This window comes from Panulirus ornatus, chromosome 52 (genome assembly GCF_036320965.1).
Source record: "Panulirus ornatus isolate Po-2019 chromosome 52, ASM3632096v1, whole genome shotgun sequence".
Taxonomy (NCBI): domain Eukaryota; kingdom Metazoa; phylum Arthropoda; class Malacostraca; order Decapoda; family Palinuridae; genus Panulirus; species Panulirus ornatus.
The window spans coordinates 2018302-2041070 of record NC_092275.1 but is presented as its reverse complement, the minus strand read 5'-3'; the positions used below and the strand labels follow the sequence as shown (position 1 = coordinate 2041070).

The 22769-nt window shown below is 41.3% G+C and overlaps 1 long non-coding RNA gene across 1 annotated transcript in view; it reads left to right on the top strand.

Annotated features, from left to right (window-relative positions):
- The window catches only part of LOC139764969 (uncharacterized), a 44615-nt gene that overhangs the window by 756 nt on the left and 21090 nt on the right, over window positions 1-22769 (top strand). Inside the window, exon 2 of the long non-coding RNA XR_011716529.1 lies at window positions 17352-17409. This is a non-coding gene — a long non-coding RNA (uncharacterized lncRNA). The remainder of the gene's footprint in view (window positions 1-17351; window positions 17410-22769) is intronic.

Below are 22769 nucleotides of genomic sequence, written 5' to 3'. Positions count from 1 at the left end.
GGGGGTGACTGTATTGTTGACTGGTTGGTAAGGTTATTTAATGTATGTATAACTCATGGTGAGGTGCCTGAGGATTGGCGGAATGCGTGCATAGTGCCATTGTACAAAGGCAAAGGGGATAAGAGTGAGTGCTCAAATTACAGAGGTATAAGTTTGTTGAGTATTCCTGGCAAATTATATGGGAGGGTATTGATTGAGAGGGTGAAGGCATGTACAGAGCATCAAACTGGGGAAGAGCAGTGTGGTTTCAGAAGTGGTAGAGGATGTGTGGATCAGGTGTTTGCTTTGAAGAATGTATGTGAGAAATACTTAGAAAAGCAAATGGATTTGTATGTAGCATTTATGGATCTGGAGAAGGCATATGATAGAGTTGATAGAGATGCTCTGTGGAAGGTATTAAGAATATATGGTGTGGGAGGCAAGTTGTTAGAAGCAGTGAAAAGTTTTTATCGAGGATGTAAGGCATGTGTACGTGTAGGAAGAGAGGAAAGTGACTGGTTCTCAGTGAATGTAGGTTTGGCGGCAGGGGTGTGTGATGTCTCCATGGTTGTTTAATTTGTTTATGGATGGGGTTGTTAGGGAGGTGAATGCAAGAGTTTTGGAAAGAGGGGCAAGTATGAAGTCTGTTGGGGATGAGAGAGCTTGGGAAGTGAGTCAGTTGTTGTTCGCTGATGATACAGCGCTGGTGGCTGATTCATGTGAGAAACTGCAGAAGCTGGTGACTGAGTTTGGTAAAGTGTGTGAAAGAAGAAAGTTAAGAGTAAATGTGAATAAGAGCAAGGTTATTAGGTACAGTAGGGTTGAGGGTCAATTCAATTGGGAGGTGAGTTTGAATGGAGAAAAACTGGAGGAAGTGAAGTGTTTTAGATATCTGGGAGTGGATCTGGCAGCGGATGGAACCATGGAAGCGGAAGTGGATCATAGGGTGGGGGAAGGGGCGAAAATTCTGGGAGCCTTGAAGAATGTGTGGAAGTCGAGAACATTATCTCGGAAAGCAAAAATGGGTATGTTTGAAGGAATAGTGGTTCCAACAATGTTGTATGGTTGCGAGGCGTGGACTATGGATAGAGTTGTGCGCAGGAGGATGGATGTGCTGGAAATGAGATGTGTGAGGACAATGTGTGGTGTGAGGTGGTTTGATCGAGTAAGTAACGTAAGGGTAAGAGAGATGTGTGGAAATGAAAAGAGCGTGGTTGAGAGAGCAGAAGAGGGTGTTTTGAAATGGTTTGGTCACATGGAGAGGATGAGTGAGGAAAGATTGACCAAGAGGATATATGTGTCGGAGGTGGAGGGAACGAGGAGAAGAGGGAGACCAAATTGGAAGTGGAAAGATGGAGTGAAAAAGATTTTGTGTGATCGGGGCCTGAACATGCAGGAGGGTGAAAGGAGGGCAAAGAATAGAGTGAATTGGAGCGATGTGGTATACCGGGGTTGACGTGCTGTCAGTGGATTGAATCAAGGCATGTGTATGGGGGTGGGTTGGGCCATTTCTTTCGTCTGTTTCCTTGCGCTACCTCGCAAACGCGGGAGACAGCGACAAAGCAAAAGAAAAAAAAAAAAAATATATATATATATATATATATATATATATATATATATATATATATATATATATATATATATATATATATATATATATATAAGTGGATAAGGTGTTTGTATTGAAGAATGTACTTGAAAAATACTTAGAAAAACATTTGTATGTAGCATTTATGGATCTGGAGAAGGCATATGAGAGAGTTGATAGAGATGCTCTGTGGAAGGTATTAAGAATATATGGTGTAGGAGGCAAGTTGCTAGAAGCAGTAGAAAGTTTTTATCGAGGATGTAAGGCATGTGTACGAGTAGGAAGAGAGGAAAGTGATTGGTTCTCAGTGAATGTCGGCTTGCGGCAGGGGTGTGTGATGTCTCGATGGTTGTTTAATTTATCTATGGATGAGGTTAGGAAGGTGAATGCCAAGCGATTTGAAGAGAGGGGCAAATATGCAGTCTGTTGTGGATGAGAGAGCTTGGGAAGTGAGTCAGCTGTTGTTCGCTGATGATACAGCGTTGGAGCTGATTCGGGTGAGAAACTGCAGAAGCTGATGACTGGGTTTGGTAAAGTGTGTGAAAGAAGAAAGCTGAGAGTAAATGTTAATAAGAGCAAGGTTATTAGGTACAGTTGGGTTGAGGGACAAGTCAATTGGGAGGTACGTTTGGATGGTAATGCAGTGGAATTGATTAGGAAAGGGTGTGACTGTGTTGTTGATTGGTTGGTAAGGATATTCAATGTATGTATGGCTCATGGTGATGTGCCTGAGGATTTGCGGAATGCATCCATAGAGCCATCGTACAAAGGCAAAGGGGATAAAGGCGAGGGTTCAAATTACAGAGGTATAAGTTTGTTGAGTATTCCTGGGAAATTATATGGGAGGGTATTGAGTGAGAGGGTGAAGGCATGTACAGAGCATTAGACTGGGGAAGAGCAGTGTGGTTTCAGAAGTGGATCAGGTGTTTACTTTGAAGAATGTATGTGAGAAATACTTAGAAAAGCAAATGGATTTGTATGTAGCATTTATGGATCTGGAAAAGGCATATGATAGAGTTGATAGAGATACTTTGTGGAAGGTCTTAAGAGTGTATGGTGTGTGAGGTAAGCTGCTAGAAGCAGTGAAAGGTTTTATCAAGGATATACTTTTGTATGAATAGGAAGAGAGGAGAGTGATTGGTTTCCAGTGAGTGTTTGTCTTCGACAGGGGTGTGTGTTGCCCCATGGTTGTTTAATTTGATTACGGATTTGGCCATCCGCTTCTCTTTGTTCCCTCACACACCATCTCGTACTCTCCCAACCACACTCTTTTTATTTACACACATCCCCCCTACCCTTTCATTATTTACTCGATCAAACTACCTCATATTGTCCTAACATGTAATGAAATTTACCAACACATTCACCCTCCTCCGTACAACCCCATCTATAGCCCATGCCTCGTAACCATATAATATTGTTGGAACCACTATTCCTTCAAACATACCCATTTTTGCTTTCCGGGGTAACGTTCTCGCTTTCTACACATTCTTCAACGCTCCCAAAACCTTCGTCCCCTTCCCCATCCTGTGACTCACTTTCGCTTCCCTGGTTCCATCCGCTGCTATATCCACTCCTAGATATCTAGAATACTTCACTTCCTACGGTTTTTCTCCATTCAAACTTACCTCCCAATTAACTTCCCCCTCAACCCAACTGGACCGAATAACCTTGTTCTTATTCACATGTACTCTCAACTTTCTTCTTTTACACACTTTACCAAACTCAGTCTGCAGTTTCTCACCCGAATCAGCCACTAGCGCTGTATCATCAGCGAACAACAACTGACTCACTTCCCAAGCCCTCTCATCCACAAAGGACTGCATACTTGCCCCTCTCTCCAAAAATCTTGTATTCATCTCCCTAACCACCCCATCTATAAACAAATTAAACAAACATGGAGACATCATACACCCCTGCCGGAAACCGACATTCACTGGAAACCATTCACTGTCCTCTCTTCCTACTCGTATACATGCCTTACATCCTTGGTAAAAGATTTTCACTGCTTCTAGCAACTTACCTTTCACACCATATACTCTTAAATCCTTCCAAAAAGCATCTCCATCAACCCTATCATATGCCCTCTCCAGATCCATAAATGCTACATACAAATCCATTTGTTTTTCCAAGTATTTCTCACATACATTCTTCAAAGCAAACACCTGATGCACACATCCTCTACCACTTCTGAAACCACACTGCTCTTCCCCAATCTGATGTTCTGTATATACCTTAACCTCTCTGTCTACACCCTTCCATATAATTTCTCAGGAATACTCAACAAACTTATACCTCTGTAATTTGAACACTCACCTTTATCCTCTTTATATATATATATATATATATATATATATATATATATATATATATATATATATATATATATATATATATATATATATATATATATATATATATATATATATATATATATATATATATATATATATATATATATATATATATATATATATATATATATATATATATATAGAGTGGCAGATATAGGGTGTTTTGGTCGAGGTGGTGTGCAAAGTGAGAGGGTTAGGGAAAATGATTTGGTAAACAGAGAAGAGGTAGTAAAAGCTTTGCGGAAGATGAAAGCCGGCAAGGCAGCAGGTTTGGATGGTATTGCAGTGGAATTTATTAAAAAAGGGGGTGACTGTACTGTTGACTGGTTGGTAAGGTTATTCAATGTATGTATGACTCATGGTGAGGTGCCTGAGGATTGGCGGAATGCGTGCATAGTGCCATTGTACAAAGGCAAAGGGGATAAGAGTGAGTGCTCAAATTACAGAGGTACAAGTTTGTTGAGTATTCCTGGTAAATTATATGGGAGGGTATTGATTGAGAGGGTGAAGGCATGTACAGAGCATCAGATTGGGGAAGAGCAGTGTGGTTTCAGAAGTGGTAGAGATGTGTGGATCAGGTGTTTGCTTTGAAGAATGTATGTGAGAAATACTTAGAAAAGCAAATGGATTTGTATGTAGCGTTTATGGATCTGGAGAAGGCATATGATAGAGTTGATAGAGATGCTCTGTGGAAGGTATTAAGAATATATGGTGTGGGAGGCAAGTTGTTAGAAGCAGTGAAAAGTTTTTATCGAGGATGTAAGGCATGTGTACGTGTAGGAAGAGAGGAAAGTGATTGGTTCTCAGTGAATGTAGGTTTGCGGCAGGGGTGTGTGATGTCTCCATGGTTGTTTAATTTGTTTATGGGTGGGGTTGTTAGGGAGGTGAATGCAAGAGTTTTGGAAAGAGGGGCAAGTATGAAGTCTGTTGGGGATGAGAGAGCTTGGGAAGTGAGTCAGTTGTTGTTCGCTGATGATACAGCGCTGGTGGCTGATTCATGTGAGAAACTGCAGAAGCTGGTGACTGAGTTTGGTAAAGTGTGTGAAAGAAGAAAGTTAAGAGTAAATGTGAATAAGAGCAAGGTTATTAGGTACAGTAGGGTTGAGGGTCAAGTCAATTGGGAGGTGAGTTTGAATGGAGAAAAACTGGAGGAAGTAAAGTGTTTTAGATATCTGGGAGTGGATCTGGCAGCGGATGGAACCATGGAAGCGGAAGTGGATCATAGGATGGGGGAGGGGGCGAAAATTCTGGGAGCCTTGAAGAATGTGTGGAAGTCGAGAACATTATCTCGGAAAGCAAAAATGGGTATGTTTGAAGGAATAGTGGTTCCAACAATGTTGTATGGTTGCGAGGCGTGGGCTATGGATAGAGTGGTGCGCAGGAGGATGGATGTGCTGGAAATGAGATGTTTGAGGACAATGTGTGGTGTGAGGTGGTTTGATCGAGTAAGTAAAGTAAGGGTAAGAGAGATGTGTGGAAATAAAAAGAGCGTGGTTGAGAGAGCAGAAGAGGGTGTTTTGAAATGGTTTGGTCACATGGAGAGAATGAGTGAGGAAAGATTGACCAAGAGGATATATGTGTCGGAGGTGGAGGGAACGAGGAGAAGAGGGAGACCAAATTGGAGGTGGAAAGATGGAGTGAGAGAGATTTTGTGTGATCGGGGCCTGAACATGCAGGAGGGTGAAAGGAGGGCAAGGAATAGAGTGAATTGGAGCGATGTGGTATACCGGGGTTGACGTGCTGTCAGTGGATTGAATCAAGGCATGTGAAGCGTCTGGGGTAAACCATGGAAAGCTGTGTAGGTATGTATATTTGCGTGTGTGGACGTATGTATATACATGTGTATGGGGGTGGGTTGGGCCATTTTCTTTCGTCTGTTTCCTTGCGCTACCTCGCAAACGTGGGAGACGGCGACAAAGCAAAAAAAAAAAAAAATATATATATATATATATATATATATATATATATATATATATATATATATATATATATATATATATATATATATATATATATATATATATATACATATATATATACATATATATATATATATTTTGGGGTAAAGCCTTGTTAACATAGACTAAGAGCATGAGGAAAAGAATATATTTCTTGACTGGAGAGCAAACTACTATTTTGTTAGGCGTCTGCACGGATCTCCCTCTGATTGGCTGGTGTCGACTGCTAGCCCCCCCTTCTTCGATGACGTTACCACCAATTTTCCCGCCGCTGTTGAGGCTGCATATATACAAACAGTTAACGTAATGAACCATAAATGAGCTGAAGTGAGACCATAGGGTCGGAGAAGGGGCTAAGGTTCGTTGATAAGTGTGGAGAAGGAGAGGTCAGAGTCTGTTAGGGTAAAGGTAGGTATGTCTGAGGGAATAGTCATCCTGCCGGTGTTGTATGTGTACGAGGCTTGGATACTGAATGCAACAGAAAGAAGGATTCGGGACGTGCTGAACTGAGCTGCCTCATGAGAATTAGTGACGTGAGAGGGTTAATGTGAGAGAGGTGTGGCGGAAAGCGCAGTCTGACTGCTAGTGTTGGGGGGGAGGCAGTGAAATGACTTGGACTTATAGAGAGGATGACTGAGTAAGGGAAGATTATTCTCATTGGGCGTCTTTCCCTGTTCCTTCTTTTGAAAAATAATGATAAAAGAGGAAAGGATTTTCACCCAGGTCCCTCTATACTTAGCCATGAGAAGATAGATCAAGAGCGGCATGTATTTTGGTAGAAGCTGAGTGAGTGAGTCAGCAGTTTTCATGCAAGAAATTAGGTATTAGTGATGGATGGAATAGATATGAAGGTACGAGTAATGTGGCAGCTGAGGGTATAATCAAACGACATATGAATATAGATGTTGAACAGCTTGTGGAGTTGCATGCTTTAAAAGGACAGGTGATGAAGAATACTTGGTTTGAAAAGAGGGACATACACAAGTATAAGCATATGAAATACAAAAATAGTCAGCGGGCATAACTAGCTCTCATACTAACTGACAAATATGCAAGAGATATACTTTTCGACGTGAATGTGCTGAGAGACGCAGCTGGAGGGATGCATTACCTTGTGGAGGGAAGGATGAAGATTTGAAGAGAACTTCAAGAAAGACGAAACATAATGGGTGCGAAGAGAGTGGTGAAAGTAAGTGAGCTTTTCCAAATCTAGATTTGTGAGAAGAAATACCAGGAGAGACTGAGGGTAGAATGGGAAAAGGTGAGAGCAATTGAAGTTAGAGGCGTGGGGTGTGGAATGGGAGGTATTTAGGAAGTAACACTGGCATGTGCCAGAGAACATGCGGCATGTATACGGTGGGAGGTGGGCAGGTTAGAAAGGATAGTGAGAGGTGGGATGAAGAAGTAAAGTTGCTAGTGAAGGAGAAAAGAAAGATGTATGGGTGATACTTTCAGGGAAGGAGTACAAATGATTGGGAGATGTATAAGAGAAAGCAAAGTTAAGGTGCAGGATTTGAAAAAGAAGGCATATAAGAGTTGGAGTGATCAAATATCAGTAAACATTAGGAAGAATATGATATTTTGGAAGGAGGTTGATAATGTACGAAAACCAAGAGAACAAATGGGAACATCGGTGAAGGGGCCAGACGGAGAGGTGGTAACCAGCAGTGGTGAGGTGAGGAGATGGAGTGAGTACTTTGAAGGAGTGTTGAATGTGTTCGATGATAGGATGGCAGATGTAGGGTGTTTGGGTCCTGGCGGTGTGTGATGTGAGAGAATCATGAAGAGTAGTTTGGTGAAGAGAGAGGAAGTGGAAAAAGCCTTAAGTAAGATGAAGTGCGGCAAGTTGACTGAAGTGGATGATATTTTCAGTTAAATTCATCAATAGCGCGGATGACTGTGTTGTTGACTGGTCAGTTAGGATTTTCATTGGATCTGTTTCATGGTGAGGTGTGTGAGGATAGGTGGACTGCAGTTATATTGCCAGTGTATAAAGGCAATCAATGGTGACAAAGGTGAGTGTTCAAACTAACTTATAGGGAGAGCAGTGACTGAGAATGTGAAGGCATGTACAGAGCATCAAACTGGGGAAAGAGAATCTAGTTTCAGAAGTGGTAGAGGATGTATGGATCAAGTGTTTTCCTTAAAGAATGCGTGTGAGAAATACTTAGAGAAAGAGAAGGATTTGTTTGTAACATTTATGGATCTGGGGACAACATATGATAAGATTGAGGGAAATGTTATGTGGAAAATCTTAAGAATATATGGTGTTGAAGGGAAATAGCTAAATACAGAGAGAAGTTTTTATCAAAGCTGTAATGCATGTGTAGGAGTAGGGGGAATAAGGGGAGAGGAAAGTGAGTGGTTCCAAGTGAAGGTTGGTCTGCGGCAGGGGTGTTTGATGTCACCATAGCTGTTTGATTTGTTTATCGTTGAGGTGGTGAGGTAAATGAATATGATTATCTTGGAAATAAGGGTTAGTGTGCAGTCTCTCGGGGATGAGGGGTGGGAGGGATTGGAAAGTGATTCAGTTGTTTGCTGATGACACAGAGCTGGCTGCAGTTTCAAGTAAGAAACTGCAGAAGCTGGTGAATGAGTCTGGAGGAGTGTTTAATGAGAAACTGTATGTACATGATGTTCTTTGTGTTTGGCCAACAAATGAAAATTTACAAATATTTCTCCCCTTACTTAACAGTTTAATACCTTCCATCAAATCTACTGTAGAAAATGAAAATAATTGTATGTTACCATTTTTAGATTGCATGATCCATAGGCAAGGAAACAGGTTTAAGTTTAGCTTAAACAGAAAACCTACCAATGTATGCTCATATATCCCTTATTACTCATCTCAACATGACAGAGTTAAATTATCATCATTTCAATCTACGTTCCTTTGGGCATTACGTATTTGCAGTCCAGAGTTTATTGATGATGAGTTTGAGAAGATATATTCTATTGGATCTAAGTTAAAGTACCCTAGATCTTTCATTGATACATCCCTTAAGTTAGCAAAGAAATCATTTTATAGAGTTGAGCCCAAACCTCCCATTGACACCAAGAATCTTTTAATTCTCCCTTTGAATGATAATTTTACTTTACTTCCCATGTTACTTATCCTTTAATGTAAATGTTGCCTTCGGCAACAATGATACTATAAAGAGTATTTTAATCAGGAATTCACCAGAAAATTCTCCTGGATGCATCTATAAAGTGCCATGTGGAAACTGTGATAAATTTTATGCTGGGCAGACTGGTAAGGATATTTCTTTTAGACTTAAGCAATATGAATATAGTATAAGAACGGGACAAGAATCGAATGCCTTGTTTAATCAAGTTAAAAACTATGATCATTGTATTGACTGGAGTAATGCCATCTCAGTTATCAACTCTAACTCTATTACTACGAGAAATATCATTGAATATTCTATTATCAAATACACAAAGAATTAAATCTTAATATAAGTGATGGTCTGTACAAATTAGATAACTTTATTGTTGATAAAATTTGTAAAATGATAAGTTTATGAACGCTCGTTGTCCGTCTTGGACAATCGCATGTTTACCAAATGGCGTCCTAGCTTCGTCTCCTCGATGTATATCAACTGACTGTTATGTTTCTTTCTTGTGTCTCCCGTGATGATGTGATTATTACACGAAAGTGCACTGGGAAATTTCTCGTGTTTCTTTTCCCCGTGGACTCTTAGGATATACTTGATGACGCGCACAATTGTGATTCTTTCCAATATATATATATATATATATATATATATATATATATATATATATATATATATATATATATATATGTATATATATATATATATATATATATATATATATATATATATATATATATATATATATATGTTGGGGTTCGAAAAAAAAAATTGTACAAAGATACTGTTGGTACGTTATTACTAGTAGTATTTACTAGAGACTATCATTTGATGATTGATGATGGTCCAGTGAGATTACCATGGTGGCCTATAGCCATGGTTTAAGTAAAACCCCTAAATTCACACATATATGACCCAACTAGGCCAATAGACTGCCAAGCATACTTTGACTACTCACTTTCCTGTGGGCCAAAGAGCAGCCAATAACCTTACATTTAGAACCTAAATGAAATGACGTGAGTCCACATAACATGACAGTGACGTGTGTCTGTGTACGTAATCACTGAGATATCTCAACATCTAAAGCTACTCACAGTATCAGAAACAATGTGGCATGCATTCTCACACAACATCCTAACTAAACATCCTGATTAAAACATTTGACTTTTGGTCCTCTGGTGTTAAAAGTGAGTATCACTTTTTAACACATGTTCTTCACTGGATTGTGGGTAAATGGACTGCAGCCGGGTGTCTGTGCGTGAGTGTGTCCTTGGCCTGGCGATGGACCCTCGTCCTCCACGTTTTACCTAGCGGCGCGCGGCACCACGCCCGCTGTGTCAAGCAAGCCACAAACAAGTCCTTAAGTGTCTCTCCAGATGGGACCTTGACTGGTGTCCTACAGATTCTCGACCTAAACATGTGCTCAACCCAACCAGGTGCTCGACCTAAACAGGTGTTCGACCCAAACAGGTGCTCGACCCAACCAGGTGCTCGACCCAAACAGCTGCCTTGTTGGAATCAAAGTTATCAGTGTCTCTTGTAAACATATTATTGGCTCCTTACCTTCACAGGGGGCGAGCCATGCACACCGTATAAAGGCATCTTTTGTAACAAATCGAAGTGTTAGCTTCCCGGGATTCTTAGTGGATGTTGAATGCTAACCCACCGAGCTGGGTAACTGTCTCCAAGGAGATAGGATACTCACTGACACTTAGTCTCGTTGGGTTACCAAGGCGATCATCTCAGTTCTCCTGGTTTATTACTTCACTATGTCACTTTGTCACTTTTCCACACTCGACACATATTCTTGGTGTCATTATCTGAAACTGTCTCACCTTATGTTCATATTTGAGCACCGTAAATGGTAAATTTTTGCACTTTTCTTTATCCTATGTGGGACCAGCTATGGACGAGGACATGTCCCTTAAGAGTTTAACAATCTAATCTCTATAATTAACCTACAGCTATACTCATGATACATACAACGGGTGATGGTACACACGAATTCCTTACCTTATTCTTACAATATGATAATTTGCTGATTACCAGTCCAAAAATCTTACAAGAGTACCCATAATTGGCATCACCCCCAGGTATAAGTTTGTTGAGTATTCCTGGTAAATTATATGGGAGGGTATTGATTGAGAGGGTGAAGGAATGTACAGATCATCAGATTGGGGAAGAGCAGTGTGGTTTCAGAAGTGGTAGAGGATGTGTGGATCAGGTGTTTGCTTTGAAGAATGTATGTGAGAAATACTTAGAAAAGCAAATGGATTTGTATGTAGCATTTATGGATCTGGAGAAGGCATATGACAGAGTTGATAGAGATGCTCTGTGGAAGGTATTAAGAATATATGGTGTGGGAGGCAAGTTGTTAGAAGCAGTGAAAAGTTTTTATCGAGGATGTAAGGCATGTGTAAGTGTAGGAAGAGAGGAAAGTGATTGGTTCTCAGTGAATGTAGGTTTGCGGCAGGAGTGTGTGATGTCTCCATGGTTGTTTAATTTTTTTATGGATTGGGTTGTTAGGAAGGTGAATGCAAGAGTTTTGGAGAGGGGCAAGTATGCAGTCTGTTGTCGATGAGAGAGCTTGGGAAGCGAGTCAGTTGTTGTTCGCTAATGATACAGCGCTGGTGGCTGATTCATGTGAGAAACTGCAGAAGCTGGTGACTGACATTGGCAAAGTGTGTGAAAGAAGAAAGTTAAGAGTAAATGTGAATAAGAGCAAGGTTATTAGGTACAGTAGGGTTGAGGGTCAATTCAATTGGGAGGTAAGTTTGAATGGAGAAAAACTGGAGGAAGTAAAGTGTTTTAGATATCTGGGAGTGGATCTGGCAGCGGATGGAACCATGGAAGCGGAAGTGAATCATAGGGTGGGGGAGGGGGTGAAAATTCTGGGAGTTTTGAAGAATGTTTGGAAGTCGAGAACATTATCTCGGAAAGCAAAAATGGGTATGTTTGAAGGAATAGTGGCTCCAACAATGTTGTATGGTTGCGAGGCGTGGGCTATGGATAGAGTTGTGCGCAGGAGGGTGGATGTGCTGGAAATGAGATGTTTGAGGACAATATGTGGTGTGAGGTGGTTTGATCGAGTAAGTAATGTAAGGGAAAGAGAGATGTGTGGAAATAGAAAGAGTATGGTTGAGAGAGCAGAAGAGGGTGTTTTGAAATGGTTTGGCCACATGGAGAGAATGAGTGAGGAAAGATTGACCAAGAGGATATATGTGTCAGAGGTGGAGGGAACGAGGAGAAGTGGGAGACCAAATTGGAGGTGGAAAGATGGAGTAAAAAAGATTTTTAGTGATCGGGGCCTGAACATGCAGGAGGGTGAAAGGCGTGCAAGGAATAGAGTGAATTGGAACGATGTGGTATACCGGGGTCGACGCGCTGTCAATGGATTGAACCAGGGCATGTGAAGCGTCTGAGGTAAACCATGGAAAGTTCTGTGTGGCCTGGATGTGGAAAGGGAGCTGTGGTTTCGGTGCATTATTACATGACAGCTAGAGACTGAGTGTGAACAAATGGAGCCTCTGTTGTCTTTTCCTAGCGCTACCTCGCACACATGAGGGGGGAGGGGGTTGTTATTCCATGTGTGGCGAGGTGGCGATGGGAATGAATAAAGGCAGACAGTATGAATTATGTACATGTGTATATATGTATATGTCTGTGTGTTTATATATATGTGTACATTGAGATGTATAGGTATGTATATTTGCGTGTGTGGACGTGTATGTATATACATGTGTATGTGGGTGGGTTGGGCCATTTCTTTCGTGTTTCCTTGCGCTACCTCGCTAACGCGGGAGACAGCGAGAAAGCAAAATAAATAAATAAATAAATATATATATATATATATATATATATATATATATATATATATATATATATATATATATATATATATATATATATATATATATATATATATATATAATTTCTATCATTATACTTGATCGCTGTTTCCCGCGTCAGTGAAGTAGCGCCAGGAAACAGCTAATGAGAGATCCATCCATTCATATACCCACATGTATACATGCACGCATATACATTTATATATACATACATATACATATCAACATATACACATATACGTGTATATATACACATACACAGACGTATACATATATACACATGGACACATTCATATTAGTTTGCCTTCATCCAATTTCGGAGTCACCCTTACCCGCAGGAAACAGCATCGCCACCCCCTGCGTCGGCTCGGTAGCGACAGGAAGACAGGCAAAACACATTGGCTCACACACAGTCTCCAGCTGCCATGTTTAATGCACAGAAACTACAGTCCCCTGTCCACACCCAGGCCCCACAGACCTTTCCATGGTTTACCCCAGACTCTTAACATGCCCTGATTCAGTCCATTAACAGCACGTCGACCCCGGTATACCACATCGTTCCAATTCACTCTATTTCTTACACTCTTTTCACCCTCCTTCATGTCCAAACTCTGATCGCTCAAAATCTTCATCACTCCATCCTTCCACCTCCAATTTAGTTTCCCACATCTCCTTGTTCTCTCCACCTCTGACATATGTATCCTCTGTGTCAACCTCTTCTCCCTTATTTGATGCATATAACCAAATCTTTTCAACACACCTTCGGTTCTCTCAACCACACTCTTTTCATTACTACTCATCTCTCTTATCCATTCATTGATTACTCTATCAAAACATTTCTTTTCCAATACATCCAACCTCCTCCGTACAACCATATAATATTGTTGGAACGACTATTCCTTCAAACATGCCCATTTTTGCTCTTCGAGATCCGTTCTCTCTTTCCACACATTCTTCATCGTTCCCAGCATCTTCGTATCCTCTTCCACCCTTTGACTCACCTTCACTTTCATGGCTCCATTCGCTGCCAAGTCCACTCCCATATATCTAAAACAATTCACGTCCTCCGGTTTTTACCATTCACACTTACATCCCACTTACATCACATTTCTTCTCAACTTTCTCCTTTCACGCACTTTTCCAAACTCAGTCACCAACATCTGTAGTTTCTCACTCGAATCAGCCACCAGCGCTGTATCATCGACGAACAACAATTGGCTCACTTCCAAGGCCCTCTCATCCACAACAGATTGCATACACACCCCTCTCTCCAAAACTCTTGCATTTACCTCCCTAACCACCACATCCATAAACAAATCAATCAACCATGGGGACATCATACACCCTGCCGCAGATCGACATTCACTGGGAACCAGTCACACTCCTCTCTTCCAACTCGTACACATGGCTTAATCCTTGGTAAAAAGTTTTCACTGCTTCTAGCAACTTACTTCCCACAACGTATATTATCAAAACCTTCCATAAAGTATCTCTATCAACCCTATCATATGCCTTTCCAGATTCATAAATGCTACACATAAATTCATAAATCCACCTGTTTTTCTAAGTATTTCACATATACATTCTTCAAAATAAACACCTGATCCACACATCCTCTACCATTTCGGAAACCACACTGCTCTTCCTCAATCTGATGCTCTGTACATGCCTTCACCCTCTCAATCAATACCCTCCCATATAATTTCCCAGGAATACTCAACAGACAGATTCCTTTGTAGTTTGAACACACATCTTTATCTCCTTTGCCTTTGTACAATGGCTCTCTGCATGCATTTCGCCAATCCTCAGGCATCTCACCATGGTCAGACATTGAACATCCTTACCAAACAATCAACAACACAGTCACCCCCTTTTTAATAAATTCCACTGCAAATCCATCCAAACCCGCCGCCTCGCCGGATTTCATCTTCCGCAAAGCTTTCAGTACTTCTCTCTTAACCACACCATTCTCCCTGACTTTCTCACTTCGCACACCGCCCCGACCAAACACACCATATCTGCCACTCTATTATCAAACACATTCAACAGACATTTAAAGTACTCACCCTATCTCACTTCATCACTAACTGTTACTACTTCCCCACTTGCCCCCATCATCGATGTTCCCATTTGTTCTCTTGTCTTACGCAAGTTATTTACCTACTTCCAAAGCATGTTTTTATTCTTTCTAAAATCTAATGATACTCTCTCACCCGAACTCTCATTTGCCCTCTTTATCAACCCTTGTACCTTTCTCTTGACCTCCTGCCGCTTTCTTTTATGCATCTCTCAGTCAATTGCGCTACTTCCCTGCAAGTATCGTCCGAATGCCTCTCTTTTCCCTTTCACTAGCAGCTTTACTTTTTCATTCCACCACTCACTACTCTTTCTAATCTACTCACCTCCCACCTTTCTTATGACACAGGCATCTTTTGCGCAAGCCATCACTGTGTCCCGAAATAAATCTCATTCTTCATCCACTCCCCTCACGTCATTTGCTCTCATCTTTTGCCATTCTGCACTCAATCTCTCCTGGTACCTCCTCACACAAGTCCCCTTTCCAAGCTCACTTACTCTCACCACTCTCTTCTCCCCAACAGTTTTCTTCTTTGAAGACCTCTACATTCTTCACCTTCGCCTCCATAAGATAGTGATCAGACATACCTCCAACTGCCCCTCTCAGCACATTAACATCCAAAAGTGTCTCTTTTACACACCCGTCAATTAATATGCAATCCAATAATGCCCTTTGAGCATCTCTCCTACTCACATACGTATACTTATGTATATCTCTCTTTTTAAACCAGGTATTCCCAATCACCAGTCCTTTTTCAGCACACAAATCCACAAGCTCTTCACCATTTCCATTCAAAACACTGAACACCCCATGTACACCAATTATACCCTCAAATGCCACATTACTTACCTTCGCTTTTAGATCACCCATCACTCTAATACACAATCACTCTAATACACAATCTTTCGTCTCATGACCAGGAGCATAGGCATCAATCTCTCTCCATCCACTTTCAGCTTTACCCACATCAATTTAGAATTTACTTTCTTACACTCTATCGCATATTCCCACTCCTGCTTCAGGAGTAGTGCTACTCCTCCTTTAGCTCTTTTCCTCTCATCAACCCCTGACTTTACTCCTAAGACTTTCCCAAACCACTCTTCTCCTTTACCCTTGAGCTTCGTATCACTCAGGCACCCTGCCGCAGACCGACATTCACTGGGTATCAATTACTCTCTTCTCTTCCTATTCGTGCACATGTCTTACAACCTTGATAAAATTTCTCAATTCTTCCGACACCATATATGCTGAAGAACTTTCCCAAAGCATCTCTGTCAATCCTATCATCTGCCTTCTCTAGATCCATAAGTGTTACATACAAATCTATCTGTTTTTCTAAGTGTTTCTCACACATATTCTTCTAAAACCACACTGCCTTAACCCTCTCAATCAATATCCTCCCATATAATATTCTAGAAATACTTAAGAAACTTAAACCTCTGTAGTTTAAACACCCACCATTACCCATTTGCCTTTTTACAATGGCACTCAACATGCATTCTGCCAATCCTCAGGCCCTTCACCATGATCCATACATACATTGAACATCTTTACCAACCAATCAACAACACAGTCACCCCCTTTCTTAATAGTTTCAAGTACAATACCATGCAAACCCACTGCCATGCCGGATATCATCTTTCGCAAATTTGTCACCACCTTTTCTCTTTTCACCAAACCACTCTCCCCGACTCTCTCACCGAACAAAACACACTACATCTGCCATTCTATCATCAAACACATTCAATAAACCTTCAAAATCCTTACTCCATCTCCGCCTTTCATTATTACCTGTTATCGCTTTCCCTCTTGCCTCCTTATGCGATGCTCCCATTTGTTCCCTAATCTTACGTACTTTGTTTACCTTCTAAAGCATCTTATTATCCTCCCTGAAGTTTAATGATACTCTCTCACCCCAACTCTCATTTGTCCTCTTTTTCAACTCTTACACCTTCCTTTTGACCTCCTGCATCTTTCTCTTATACATCTCCCGATCATTTGCACTTCTTCCTTGCAAATAACGTGCAAACGCTTTTCTTTTCTCTTTCACCCACAACTTTACTTCTTCATCCCACTACTCCCTACCCTTTCTAATCTGCCCGCCTCCCACCTTTCTTATGCCATATGCATCTCTTGCAAATGCCATCACTGCTTCCCTAAATACATGCTATTCCTCACCCACTCCCCTCACTGCATTTGCTCTCACCTTTTGCCATTCAATATCTTCTGGTACTTTCTCACAAAAGTCTCCTTTCCAAGCTCACTTACTCTAACCCCTTTCTTCTCTCCGACATTCTTTCTTCTTTTGTAAAGATCTCTACAAATCTTCCCTCTTCGCCTCCACAAGACAGTGATTTTATGTATATCATACAATAGGGCGCTGACGATCATCGACCTTCGTGTCATATTAACCTGATACATCTGTCTGCAGGATGAAGGCAACAGCGAGGAGTGTGTTTTTCCTGTTGGCGTCAGTTCTATTGATGTCGGTGAGTGAACCATATGTGATGATGATAACTGCCTCCCTCGCTCATACATACTTCTTCCATCACGTGTTGTTGACCTTATGCACCAGTCTACTGTCTATTCATTTAGTCCACATACTCAGCTATCCCCTTCACCCGAACCCCTTCACTCATGATGCTTAAGGGCTATTCATCTCACTTCAGTCTCCCAGTTGTTCAACATTTGACATTTGATTCAGACTCTGACTTTGAATCCGAAGCAAAAAGAACTCTTGTTTGCTTGTTGCAAATGAACGTTTCATGATCATACATGAGAGGAACTTCCAGTGGTCCCTCCACACACTTTTGTCTTAGCCTGGATATGCAGACAGGTTGGGAGTGATTTGTGCAACTGGAAAATTCATATCAGTATGTATATATATATATATATATATATATATATATATATATATAAATATGGGAGCGGGGGGCTGGAAATCCTCCCCTCTCACTTTTTTTTTTAATTTTCCAAAAGAGGGAACAGAGAAGGGGCCCAGGTGAGGATATTCCCTCAAGGGCCCAGTCCTCTGTTCTCAACGCTACCTCGCTAATGCGGGAAATGGCGAATAGTATGAAAGAAAGAAAGAAAAATATATAAATATATATATATATATATATATATATATATATATATATATATATATATATATATATATATATATATATATATATATATATATATATATCTTTCTTTCTTTCATACTACTCGCCATTTCCCGCTTTAGCGAGGTAGCGTTAAGAACAGAGGACTGGGCCTTTGAGGGAATATCCTCACCTGGCCCCCCTTCTCTGTTCCTTCTTTTGGAAAAAAAAAAAAAAAAAAATATATATATATATATATTTTTTTTTTTTTTTTTTTTTTTATACTTTGTCGCTGTCTCCCGCGTTTGCGAGGTAGCGGAAGGAAACAGACGAAAGAAATGGCCCAACCCCCCCCATACACATGTACATACACACGTCCACACACACAAATATACATACCTACACAGCTTTCCATGGTTTACCCCGGACGCTTCACATGCCTTGATTCAATCCACTGACAGCACGTCAACCCCTGTATACCACATCGCTCCAATTCACTCTATTCCTTGCCCTCCTTTCACCCTCCTGCATGTTCAGGCCCCGATCACACATAATCTTTTTCACTCCATCTTTCCACCTCCAATTTGGTCTCCCTCTTCTCCTCGTTCCCTCCACCTCCGACACATATATCCTCTTGGTCAATCTTTCCTCACTCATTCTCTCCATGTGCCCAAACCATTTTAAAACACCCTCTTCTGCTCTCTCAACCACGCTCTTTTTATTTCCACACATCTCTCTTACCCTTACGTTACTTACTCGATCAAACCACCTAACACCACACATTGTCCTCAAACATCTCATTTCCAGCACATCCATCCTCCTGCGCATAACTCTATCCATAGCCCACGCCTCGCAACCATACAACATTGTTGGAACTACTATTCCTTCAAACATACCCATTTTTGCTTTCCGGGATAATGTTCTCGACTTCCACACATTTTTCAAGGCTCCCAAAATTTTCGCCCCCTCCCCCACCCTATGATCCACTTCCGCTTCCATGGTTCCATCCGCTGACAGATCCACTCCCAGATATCTAAAACACTTCACTTCCTCCAGTTTTTCACCATTCAAACTCACCTCCCAATTGACTTGACCCTCAACCCTACTGTACCTAATAACCTTGCTCTTATTCACATTTACTCTTAACTTTCTTCTTCCACACACTTTACCAAACTCCGTCACCAGCTTCTGCAGTTTCTCACATGAATCCGCCACCAGCGCTGTATCATCAGCGAACAACAACTGACTCACTTCCCAAGCTCTCTCATCCCCAACAGACTTCATACTTGCCCCTCTTTCCAAGACTCTTGCATTTACCTCCCTAACAACCCCATCCATAAACAAATTAAACAACCATGGAGACATCACACACCCCTGCCGCAAACCTACATTCACTGAGAACCAATCACTTTCCTCTCTTCCTACACGTACACATGCCTTACATCCTCGATAAAAACTTTTCACTGCTTCTAACAACTTGCCTCCCACACCATATATTCTTAATACCTTCCACAGAGCATCTCTATCAACTCTATCATATGCCTTCTCCAGATCCATAAATGCTACATACAAATCCATTTGCTTTTCTAAGTATTTCTCACATACATTCTTCAAAGCAAACACCTGATCCACACATCCTCTACCACTTCTGAAACCACACTGCTCTTCCCCAATCTGATGCTCTGTACATGCCTTCACCCTTTCAATCAATACCCTCCCATATAATTTACCAGGAATACTCAACAAACTTATACCTCTGTAATTTGAGCACTCACTCTTATCCCCTTTGCCTTTGTACAATGGCACTATGCACGCATTCCGCCAATCCTCAGGCACCTCACCATGAGTCATACATACATTAAATAACCTTACCAACCAGTCAACAATACAGTCACCCCCTTTTTTAATAAATTCCACTGCAATAGCATCCAAACCTGCTGCCTTGCCGGCTTTCATCTTCCGCAAAGCTTTTACTACCTCTTCTCTGTTTACCAAATCATTTTCCCTAACCCTCTCACTTTGCACACCACCTCGACCCAAACACCCTATATCTGCTACTCTGTCATCAGACACATTCAACAAACCTTCAAAATACTCATTCCATCTCCTTCTCACATCACCACTACTTGTTATCACCTCCCCATTTACGCCCTTCACTGAAGTTCCCATTTGCTCCCTTGTCTTACGCACCCTATTTACCTCCTTCCAGAACATCTTTTTATTCTCCCTAAAATATATATATATATATATATATATATATATATATATATATATATATATATATATATATATATATATATATATATATATATATATATATATATATATATATATATATATATATATTTCTTTTTTTTTTCTTTGTCGCTGTCTCCCGCGTTTGCGAGGAAGTGCAAGGAAACAGACGAAAGAAATGGCCCAACCCACCCCCATACACATGTATATACATACGTCCATACACGCAAATATACATACCTACACAGCTTTCCATGGTTTACCCCAGACGCTTCACATGCCCTGATTCAATCCACTGACAGCACGTCAACCCTGGTATACCACATCGATCCAATTCACTCTATTCCTTGCCCTCCTTTCACCCTCCTGCATGTTCAGGCCCCGATCACACAAAATCTTTTTCACTCCATCTTTCCACCTCCAATTTGGTCCCCCACTTCTCCTCGTTCCCTCCACCTCCGACACATATATCCTCTTGGTCAATCTTTCCTCGCTCATTCTCTCCATGTGCCCAAACCATTTCAAAACACCCTCTTCTGCTCTCTCAACCACGCTCTTTTTTATTTCCACCCATCTCTCTTACCCTTACGTTACTTACTCGATCAAACCACCTCACACCACACATTGTCCTCAAACATCTCATTTCCAGCACATCCATCCTCCTGCGCACAACTCTATCCATAGCCCACGCCTCGCAACCATACAACATTGTTGGAACCACTATTCCTTCAAACATACCCATTTTTGCTTTCCGAGATAATGTTCTCGACTTCCGCACATTCTTCAAGGCTCCCAGGATTTTCGCCCCCTCCCCCACCCTATGATCCACTTCCGCTTCCATGGTTCCATCCGCTGCCAGATCCACTCCCAGATATCTAAAACACTTTACTTCCTCCAGTTTTTCTTCATTCAAACTTACCTCCCAATTGACTTGACCCTCAACCCTACTGTACCTAATAACCTTGCTCTTATTCACATTTACTCTTAACTTTCTTCTTTCACACACTTTACCAAACTCAGTCACCAGCTTCTGCAGTTTCTCACATGAATCAGCCACCAGCGCTGTATCATCAGCGAACAACAACTGACTCACTTCCCAAGCTCTCTCATCCCCAACAGACTTCATACTTGCCCCTCTTTCCAAAACTCTTGCATTCACCTTCCTAACAACCCCATCCATAAGCAAATTAAACAACCATGGAGACATCACACACCCCTGCCGCAAACCTACATTCACTGAGAACCCATCACTTTCCTCTCTTCCTACACGTACACATGCCTTACATCCTCGATAAAAACTTTTCACTGCTTCTAACATCTTGCCTCCCACACCATATATTCTTAATACCTTCCACAGAGCATCTCTATCAACTCTATCATGTGCCTTCTCCAGATCCATAAATGCTACATACAAATCCATTTGCTTTTCTAAGTTTTTCTCACATACATTCTTCAAAGCAAACACCTGATCCACACATCCTCTACCACTTCTGAAACCACACTGCTCTTCCCCAATCTGATGTTCTGTACATGCCTTCACCCTCTCAATCAATACCCTCCCATATAATTTACCAGGAATACTCAACAAACTTATACCTCTGTAACTTGAGCACTCACTCTTATCCCCTTTGCCTTTGTACAATGGCACTATGCACGCATTCCGCCAATCCTCAGGCACCTCACCATGAGTCATACATACATCAAATAACCTTACCAACCATTCAAAAATACAGTCACCCCCTTTTTTTAATAAATTCCACTGCAATAGCATCCAAACCTGCTGCCTTGCCGGCTTTCATCTTCCGCAAAGCTTTTACTACCTCTTCTCTGTTTACCAAATCATTTTCCCTAACCCTCTCACTTTGCACACCACCTCGACCAAAACACCCTATATCTGCCACTCTATTATCACACACATTCAATAAACCTTCAAAATACTCACTCCATCTCCTTCTCACATCACCACTACTCGTTATTAACTCCCCATTAGCCCCCTTGCGTGTATGGGCGTTTATGTATATACATGTGCACTTGGGTGGGTTGGGCCATTCCTCGTCTGTTTCCTTGCTCTACACATCTGACGTTGGAGACAGCGATTAAGTATGATAATGATGATAAATGTATAAATCATACAAACCACCAAGAGCGGGGTTCGAACCCTTGATCTCTGCGTTACAGGCGGGAGTGCTACTGCTAGGGTATGATCGCCCTTAATAGGGAAGTGACTATTCGAATAGTGTGTAATGGAATACCCATTGTCTGACGTTTGTGAACAACAGGGTCTATACGAGTCAAATGCCATCAGGCTCACACAACCAGCAGATATATGAATACGGGTGCAATTTTATTGAACATACAAGCTTCCAACAGTCAGGTTCGGACCCGAGACCCCCTGTGTGGCAGGCGCGAGTGCTGCCCTGGTTCAGTCCATTGACAGTAATTGAGCCCTGTATATCACATCATTCTGATTTACTCTATCCCTTGTACGCCTCTTGCATGCCCCGATCGCATAAATCATTTTAACTCCA